The 9078-nt window shown below is 43.6% G+C and overlaps 1 pseudogene; it reads left to right on the top strand.

Moving 5' to 3' along the window:
* Nucleotides 1–2755: 2755 nt before the first annotated feature.
* LOC119358384 lies at nt 2756–5151 on the top strand (annotated as a pseudogene).
* The last annotated feature ends 3927 nt before the right edge of the window (nt 5152–9078 follow it).

Below are 9078 nucleotides of genomic sequence, written 5' to 3'. Positions count from 1 at the left end.
AATTACGTAATAGGAGTAGCAGCATTATACATCTTTCGAGTTACAGTAGGTTACCAATGGAAATTGCGGCTATGGATGTTTCACAATTGTGTGTACTGTAGGTGTACGTGATTAGGAGAACAGTGTGAGCCAATGGATTTTTCCATGTCTGCCTCTACGGCAACCCCTTGGGTGTATTTTATTTATATCTCAAGAACATGACAGTTTCAAGAATATATACGAGTCAGCTATCTTGTTCCCTTTTGTCCATTTTTACTTAAATACTATGAGGCGACTACTTATTGTTATTCTTGCCATTGAAGATCTAGGTAAAAAAAATTAATGAACCTGAAATATCGACAAAACAACAAGTATTGTTAACCAAGAAAAATAAGTCATGATAAAGACAAGATACGTTTTGACCAGAAAAGCCCGTGCTCGATTATTTCGAGCACAGGCTTCTTCGGTAAAGACTCGATTTTTTAATCGATGTATGTATTATTCTAAGTCTTCTTTGAGATGTACATGATGAAAGAAAAGTACTATTTAGACAGAAATTGGTGTGTCTAATGCCTGTGCCAAGTATTGTCGAGGAAGATAGTAAACTCACTGAGGATGATCATTGGGGTTATTGCGAAGCTGACTATTTGGTGGAGTAGTCTCGCGACATGGAGGACAAGCCATGAGACATGAAATAACTGGTAAACTAAAGGATTCCCCGCGCATTGCAGCGGGAAATTTAACAATGACTTGGAAATATATGATTCTTTTGGGAAATTGTATTGTCTGATAGTTTCTCCGAGTGACACATTTCAAAGCACAAGAGTCAAATTGTGGCATCATCTCAATTCAGTCTCATGAAAATGAAACTGCATCGTACATTTATATCTCATTTAGGGGAGTTAAGAATTACATTGAGACTTCCACTGAGGAGGGCAGTTGTTTCCAAGTAGGCTACAGTGCGAGTTAGAATAGAACAACACAATAATTAACCGAGGATAATGAAAGGAAGTTACCTGGTAATTTCCCCGATCAATTCATACAAAAAGAGTAGTCTAAATCATGCAAAACAAAATAAACGTCAGTTTTCAGAAAATCAAGGCATATAAAAATTATAAGTCTCATGATAAAAGGCCATAGTAAAATAGTAGCATCTGAATGTGTAACACACCACTTCGAGAGATAAATGCACATGAAAAGGAGATTTATATCTCATGAGCCAAAAAAAGACTAAATTTGACACCCTTGTCTCCGAATATCACATACCTGCACGAAATAGGTCAGGTAGAGAAAGGTTAGAGGAAACAATCGAATTATGAGCCAACAAATACAGTAAACTGCATTGCTATAATACCACTTGACTTGTTGTACATCCAAAAATTAGAAAATTGAGAAATAGAAATGGGTCAGTACATTTGGAGTGATATCTTGGTCTATCTTATTTCTTTGTATGACACTGATAGCAATATTCCTACAATCAGAAAATGGAGAAATAAACATAGGTTAATGCTGATAAATTTTGCTTTCTTAGTGGGCATGACGATGAGCTTAACAAGTAAGTAAATAATAAAGATAATAGGTGCAGGATAAGCATAATATAACATGAGAGGACTGAACTAAAAGTAATTGCTTAAAAATCAAAAGCAGAAACGAGTAAGCCAAAAATTAATTAAGAAAAGAATGATAAAAAACATTTGGAGTTGTTGAATTGGTACTATAAGCCATGATATTTTTTAGCGCTCATCCTTGTAAGGAATGAAGTGAATGATCATCCATGATTGGGAGCGAATCTGCTGGAGAAAATGAAGTGGGGAAGGAAGTGAATCGCGGTGAGATGGTTGCGCCTCGTGAGGTAGATTTCTCCCACGGGAGAAAGATTGGTCATTATGTTTTTTAGGGTTGGAAAGGAAATGATACATTGCAAACGGGACTGGTGATGTGGCAACTATGCTGAGGTGGACAGGGTGCATGTTAAGATAAATAGATAATGGGGATGAGTCTCATAGGTATACTAGATTTGTACAATCACTTCCATTTTTTCGTCCCATCAAGTCAAACGAAGAAACAAGATAGACCAAGATCAAATTCACTACTTACGTTGAATGAAGGAACAATACGTCGTGCACACGCATTAGACAGAGTGAACTAGAAGGGATAACTGGATCTGTACAATCACTTCCATTTTTTCTAGGAACATTGGATGTAATTGATTTGGTAAAGAAAATGACAAGGGACTATTCTATGATTGATGTATGGTAATTGTGCGATGAAGTATGTGTCTGAATCAATTATCATCCGCTTAATCTTTTATTTATCGGTTTTGCTAAATCTCATGGGCATGAATTATTTTGTTGCGCGAGCAACTTTCTTCTTTGCACGAGGCCAAAGATGTGGACGACATGAGGAGCGCCGACCACGGTGAGGGCGAGCCGGTGATAGCTGGCGGGAGTGGTTGAATGCAGGCGGTTAGGCCTGGGTAGGCCACAACGGAGGAGAAATCATCGCCAGTGAGGAGTAAGAAGATGAATATGTAGGGGCGTGCTCCTAACCATTGGATATTTGATGGCAAAAAATAGTGATTGATGCGAAGAATTTTTCAGGCACCTAACGTTAGGTGCCCTTTAATTTATTTACAGTCATTTGCCCGTAGCAACGCACGGGCATTTAATTAGTACACTTAGTATATTAGTACTAGCTTGCAACACCACCGACCGTGAGCATCTTATACGAGCCTCCTCTGGCAATCAATCGAACAAGCAGTCTCGCCGGAAGAAAGATGGCCGCCGCCGCATCCCACCATGTTGACTTGCTAGATCTCGTGAGCTTCGGGCACACGCTCCGCCGCCATGGCCTCGTCATTGCGGACGCCAAGGCGGACCACGACATCCCCGTCGACGTGTTCATGGTCCTCCTCGCCGACAACCAGGGGCGGAGCCAGGTTTTATCCAAGCCCCGGGCCCCAGGCTGTTAAGTGCATGTACACTAAGTCTACAGTATGTCTACAGTGGACATTGAACGAGGTGCCTACTCTTCACGCCCCAGGCCCAGGCCCCCCGGCCTGGGTCCTGGATCCGCCACTGCCGACAACACTGTCGTATACAAGAACTCCGGCCACCTCACGGTGGTTGACAGGAGCCACCTGCGCCCCGGACAGGTGGTCGGCTCGGCGTCCGACAATGACGGCCGGCTCGGCGTCGTCACCAGCGTCACGACCATGCTCGACCTGGCCAAGCATGCCGCCGGGACACATGTCATCATGGGCGTGCCCCCGTCTACCCTCCGGCGCGTAAGGCGCTTCAACCTCGGCGACTTTGTCGTGTCCGGGCCGTGGCTTGGCCGGGTTGTCGAGGCGTCCATCGACGTGGATGTGCTGTTCGATGACGGGGCGGTCTGCAGGGTCACCAACGCAGAGTCCAAGAAGCTACAACTAGTGCATGACACCTCAGCTGGCGGCAACAAAACACAACGAATGTATTGCGGTCAAATGAACACTCTTTTCTACCCTGGGCAGCGCGTCCGTGCACCAGACCCGTGTTCCCTCTTCAAGGCAGCACGCTGGCTCAACGGCTCCTGGAACCCTGACCGTCAGATGGGCACCGTCAGCAACTTGGAGACGTCCGGCGTCCTTGTCTACTGGATAGCATCCATGCACCATGGCACGGACAAGGAGCTCGTGAAGGCATCGGCCCCTTCGGCCTACCAAAACCCGGACGATCTTACTTTCTTCTGCGCCGCTTACGATTGTAGCTGGGGGGTAGCTGACCGCTGCTTTTTTCGCAAAGACAATGCGACTGATGATGATGAATGTGATGCACCAACTGCTCAGGCGGAGGTGGAGTGTCCCATGGTCGTTGCCAACACATGTACCTCCCTTGACGTGCTATGGCAGGACGGCACACGACAACAAGGCATAAGTTCAGCGACTGTCGCCCCCTTTCAAGTAGTGGATGGAGAGTTATTCCCGGGACATCACGTCGTCGGAGTTCTTCATGTTGATGCTACCGGCGACCATGACGGCAAGACTACTACTAGTGTCAACAATGACAATGTTGCTGATGGAACTCCATTGTCACGGCCCGTGGGCGTCCTCAGAAGCCTGCACTACGGAGACCGGACGGCTTGCGTGTCATGGTTGAACGGGGCTGGTGAGGTTGAGTGTGACGATGCCGTGACTGTATACGCGCTGAAAAGAGACTCTTCTTACCTATATGCTTACTATGGAGATATTGTCATTCGCCTCCTACCGTCAGGATCAGCCAGCGGTGAAGAAACCACACCATTGATTCATAGCAAGAATAAGAAGAGTGCTGCTGGATCCGACCTTTCATGGGTGGGGCATGTTGCTGAACTTCATAATGGACACATCCAAGTCAAATGGGGTGATGGTAGCATGTCAATGGTACGTGAACTCTTTCTGTTACTACTCTATATAGTTGCTTTTTGTTGGACTCTACTCAACTCATTAGTTTAATTTTGTTGATTTGATTGCGCGTACTTGTGCTGCAGGTATTGCCCCAAGAGATTCTTGTCGTCAAGGAGGAGCACTACATGAATCTGTTGAATTTAATGGAGAACTGGGTAGTGGTCGACGACATGGATGATGCACCTGAAAATCCAACTGCAACTAACACGGTATACATCAATCTTTCCAACATTTTCCACTTCTTCTCCAAACAAAAACCAAAATCACTTTGGGTTGTCCCGGCTGGTCACCACCAAAGAAAATTAAACCACTGCACAAATATTTTATACTGAACTTAGAACCTCTTATATTTTGTACCGAATTATTATCTCGATGGATTCATTTTAATTGTTGTGCCAATATGTTTTATCTTATTTTAGGACCATGGTCTATAGAATCCAGCTGACAATAACTGTGTCGAAGGCGACAACCCGGTAATGACGAGGACAAACCCTTTGGGCTTTGCAAGCCAGTCTTTGTTTCAAAGGACCGGCGACATGGTGGCTCAGATTAAGCAATACCTGACAGGGAACTGGTGGCCGTTGTCGTCATCAGCAAGCTCAGGGTTACCTCTGCCCACATATGACAACGATGATACAACAGAGACATCCCATGCTACCACGGCAAGGAACGTTGTGGATGCGAACGAGCACAATTTTTCCAAGGGGACAAAAGCTGATGACAAGCCCTCCGGATCACCATTACCTTGACACAATGGACAAGTGACTACAGTTTTATTACAAAATGATGAAGAATCAAATTGTGTGATTTTACTCACATATAAAATGGTGGAGATTGAAACTAGTCCCTCAAGTCATGAAGGTTGATTTAGTCTGTTCATGTTTTGGATTTATTCACCTCCCTGGATTAATGCCATGATCTTTTTAATATCTGCCCGCTTTTGTTAAATGTACTAGGAAAATTGCTTTGCATGACTAGTATATACACACGGACATGGGAATATATTATGATACACAAAATAAAATGTACTTATTACATATGATGCGGCAAATGTTTATGCAACCATGTGTGCCGTGTGGCAAGTGGAAATATTTGCCATAATTTGGATTCATCTGTTTTTGTGCACAAAAACGTGCCAACAGATCATGCTCATCGTATGGTTACAATCGGTCAGCAGATCGCATGAAGCCACACGAATTATGCTGTGGTGTGTGAACTGCTGCAGCTGCTGATGTGCTTATTTCTTGTATGGTCTTTTTGAGCTCACCTATGTTTGGGCAGTGTTTCCTTAGGGTGCTTGCATTGTAATTGCAGCGTTCGAACCTGGTCTTTTTGAGCTCACCTATGTTTGGACAGAGTAGGGTCGGTAGTGGGCTAGGCAGGCGTGGCAGACACGCCCGGGCCGCCCTACATATGGGCTGGATATAAGGGGCACCGGATAGCCGGAGCATTTGAGGCCGGTTTGAGGCACCTGGGTGCCGTGTGGCAAGAGTTCACGTACCATTGATATTGTCATTCGCCTCCTACCGTCAGGATCAGCCAGCGGTGAAGAAACCACACTATTGATTCATAGCAAGAAGAAGAAGAGTGCTGCTGGATCCGACCTTTCATGGGTGGGGCATGTTGCTCAACTTCATAATGGACACATCCAAGTCAAATGGGGTGATGGTAGCATGTCAATGGTACGTGAACTCTTTCTGTTACTACTCTATATAGTTGCTTTTTGTTGGACTCTACTCAACTCATTAGTTTAATTTTGTTGATTTGATCGCGCGTACTTGTGCTGCAGGTATTGCCCCAAGAGATTCTTGTCGTCAAGGAGGAGCATTACATGAATCCGTTGAATTTAATGGAGAACTGGGTAGTGGTCGACGACATGGATGATGCACCTGAAAAACCAACTGCAGCTAACACGGTATACATCAATCTTTCCAACATTTTCCACTTCTTCTCCAAACAAAAACCAAAATCACTTTGGGTTGTCCCGGCTGGTCGCCACCAAAGAAAATTAAACCACTGCACAAATATTTTATACTGAACTTAGAACCTCTTATATTTTGTACCGAATTATTATCTCGATGGATTCATTTTAATTGTTGTGCCAATATGTTTTATCTTATTTTAGGACCATGGTCTATAGAATCCGGCTGACAATAACTGTGTCGAAGGCGACAACCCGGTAATGATGAGGACAAACCCTTTGGGCTTTGCAAGCCGATCTTTGTTTCAAAGGACCGGCGACATGGTGGCTCAGATTAAGCAATACCTGACAGGGAACTGGTGGCCGTTGTCGTCATCAGCAAGCTCAGGGTTACCTCTGCCCACATATGACAACGATGATACAACAGAGACATCCCATGCTACCACGGCAAGGAACGTTGTGGATGCGAACGAGCACAATTTTTCCAAGGGGACAAAAGCTGATGACAAGCCCTCCGGATCACCATTACCTTGACCCACATATGACAACGATGATACAACAGAGACATCCCATGCTACCACGGCAAGGAACGTTGTGGATGCGAACGAGCACAATTTTTCCAAGGGGACAAAAGCTGATGACAAGCCCTCCGGATCACCATTACCTTGACACAATGGACAAGTGACTACAGTTTTATTACAAAATGATGAAGAATCAAATTGTGTGATTTTACTCACATATAAAATGGTGGAGATTGAAACTAGTCCCTCAAGTCATGAAGCTTGATTTAGTCTGTTCATGTTTTGGATTTATTCACCTCCCTGGATTAATGCCATGATCTTTTTAATATCTGCCCGCTTTTGTTAAATGTACTAGGAAAATTGCTTTGCATGATGAGTACTTATTACATATGATGCGGCAAATGTTTATGCAACCATGTGTGCCATGTGGCAAGTGGAAATATTTGCCATCAATTTCCCTATGGTGGATTCATCTGTTTTGTGCACAAAAACGTGCCAACAGATCATGCTCATCGTATGGTTACAATCCGTCAGCAGATCGCATGAAGCCACACGAATCATGCTGTGGTGTGTGAAGTGCCAGGCTGCGGCTGCTGATATGCTTATTTCCTGTATGGTCTTTTTGAGCTCACCTATGTTTGGGCAGTGTTTCCTTATGGTGCTTGGATTGTAATTGCAGCATTCGAACCTGGTCTTTTCGAGCTCACCTATGTTTGGACAGAGTAGGGTCGGTGGTGGGCTGGGCAGACGTGGCAGACACGCCCGGGCCGCCCTACATATGGGCTGGATATAAGGGGCGCCGGATAGCCGGAGCATTTGAGGCCGGTTTGAGGCGCCTGGGTGGGTTGAATTTTTTTTTATCGATCAGTGACCGATCTGCCCGCCCAGGCATTTGGGATTGGTTTGAGGCGTCCAGCTGTAGATGTGCGTCCTTCCTATTGCTCATAACGCTGATGTTCTCGGGGGACGAATGTAGAGTACATGACTATTTTTTTGCGGGGAAGAGTACATGACTATATATATAGGTAGAAGTAGTGTTGTCATATTTATAAACTGTAATGGAGAACTATTTTATATTTTACGGGTACTCCCTCTGATCCATATATTACTCCTAATCCCTAAAGAAGTATTTGTCTTAAATCTTTCTAGATGTGGAAGGAGTAACAAAAAACTATTTAACGTACGTCCTAGCTAGTCTTGTAAAACAAGCATAGGTGGTGTATAGACCTGGATGTAATTCTTGTTATTTATGATGGTCTTTGTACTGCTTTAATAGTTGATGGATCAAAAATTTATCAAAATAATAGTGAAACGTACGCCAACCACATCCATGCTTGTGATGACTTCTGGCGTGACATGGTGCGCATGCAATATGATATCCTACGATTACAGGTTAACCAAATCAAGTTACTTTTTAACAGTCGGCATCTAGCTAGGAATTAAGCACGCATGCAAGGGACTAAAGTATGTGTAAAGCACCCAGCACTAGCTAGCTACACCTTAATGGCAAGGTCGGTCGAGCAAATCATACACTAATTAATCTTCCAAAAATGGACCGCTAACTTTGCGTTCAACAGTTGAACCAACTCAAATACTCAATCATTTGTCTAGTGGCTCGTACCGGTGAGCGCACAAATCTCCTAGGGACAGATACTAATTAAAAGGACAAAAGTACGATCGACCTAGATGTCATGGTTTGGACAATGGCGTGTGTTTTTGCATAGCATAAGTATTGCATGATTAGATGAAGGGTCCCTCTCCGCGGCCTACAAAGTGAGCAACAAAAATAAATTTGGCTTTCTAACTCACCCCGCACGCTCATAGGCACAGAACATACTCCTACGTGGTTGGCAAAGACAACACTGATGGTAAAACTTTTCTTACAATGAACATGTTGATTTGGCTAGGGCTTTTCTTGGATTGTAAACAATTATGGTAAAACTTTAGCTAGCTAACATAGCCTTCTTCTTTCTCCTATGCCTTTTCTGTTTTCTGTTCTTATGCGTTTTGGTTTTGGTTTTTTCTTTCCTTTATTACTTTTTTTTTAATTTTTTTCTCTTGTGGTATTTTTGGGATGTTGGGCGAGAGTAAATGTATACATACAAATACTATATAATATGTGGCAAAATTTAATGGTTACATCATTGTTTTTGCACATTACAAAAATGTGCAATTTCGGTGCAAAGTTGTGTGTGAGTTTTTTTAATTTCATTTCTTCTTAAAGGAAATACCAA

Source organism: Triticum dicoccoides, chromosome 2A (assembly GCF_002162155.2).
Source record: "Triticum dicoccoides isolate Atlit2015 ecotype Zavitan chromosome 2A, WEW_v2.0, whole genome shotgun sequence".
NCBI classification, from domain to species: Eukaryota; Viridiplantae; Streptophyta; class Magnoliopsida; order Poales; family Poaceae; genus Triticum; species Triticum dicoccoides.
Note: the sequence above shows the minus strand (reverse complement) of the source record. Positions and strands in the feature narration are given on the sequence as shown.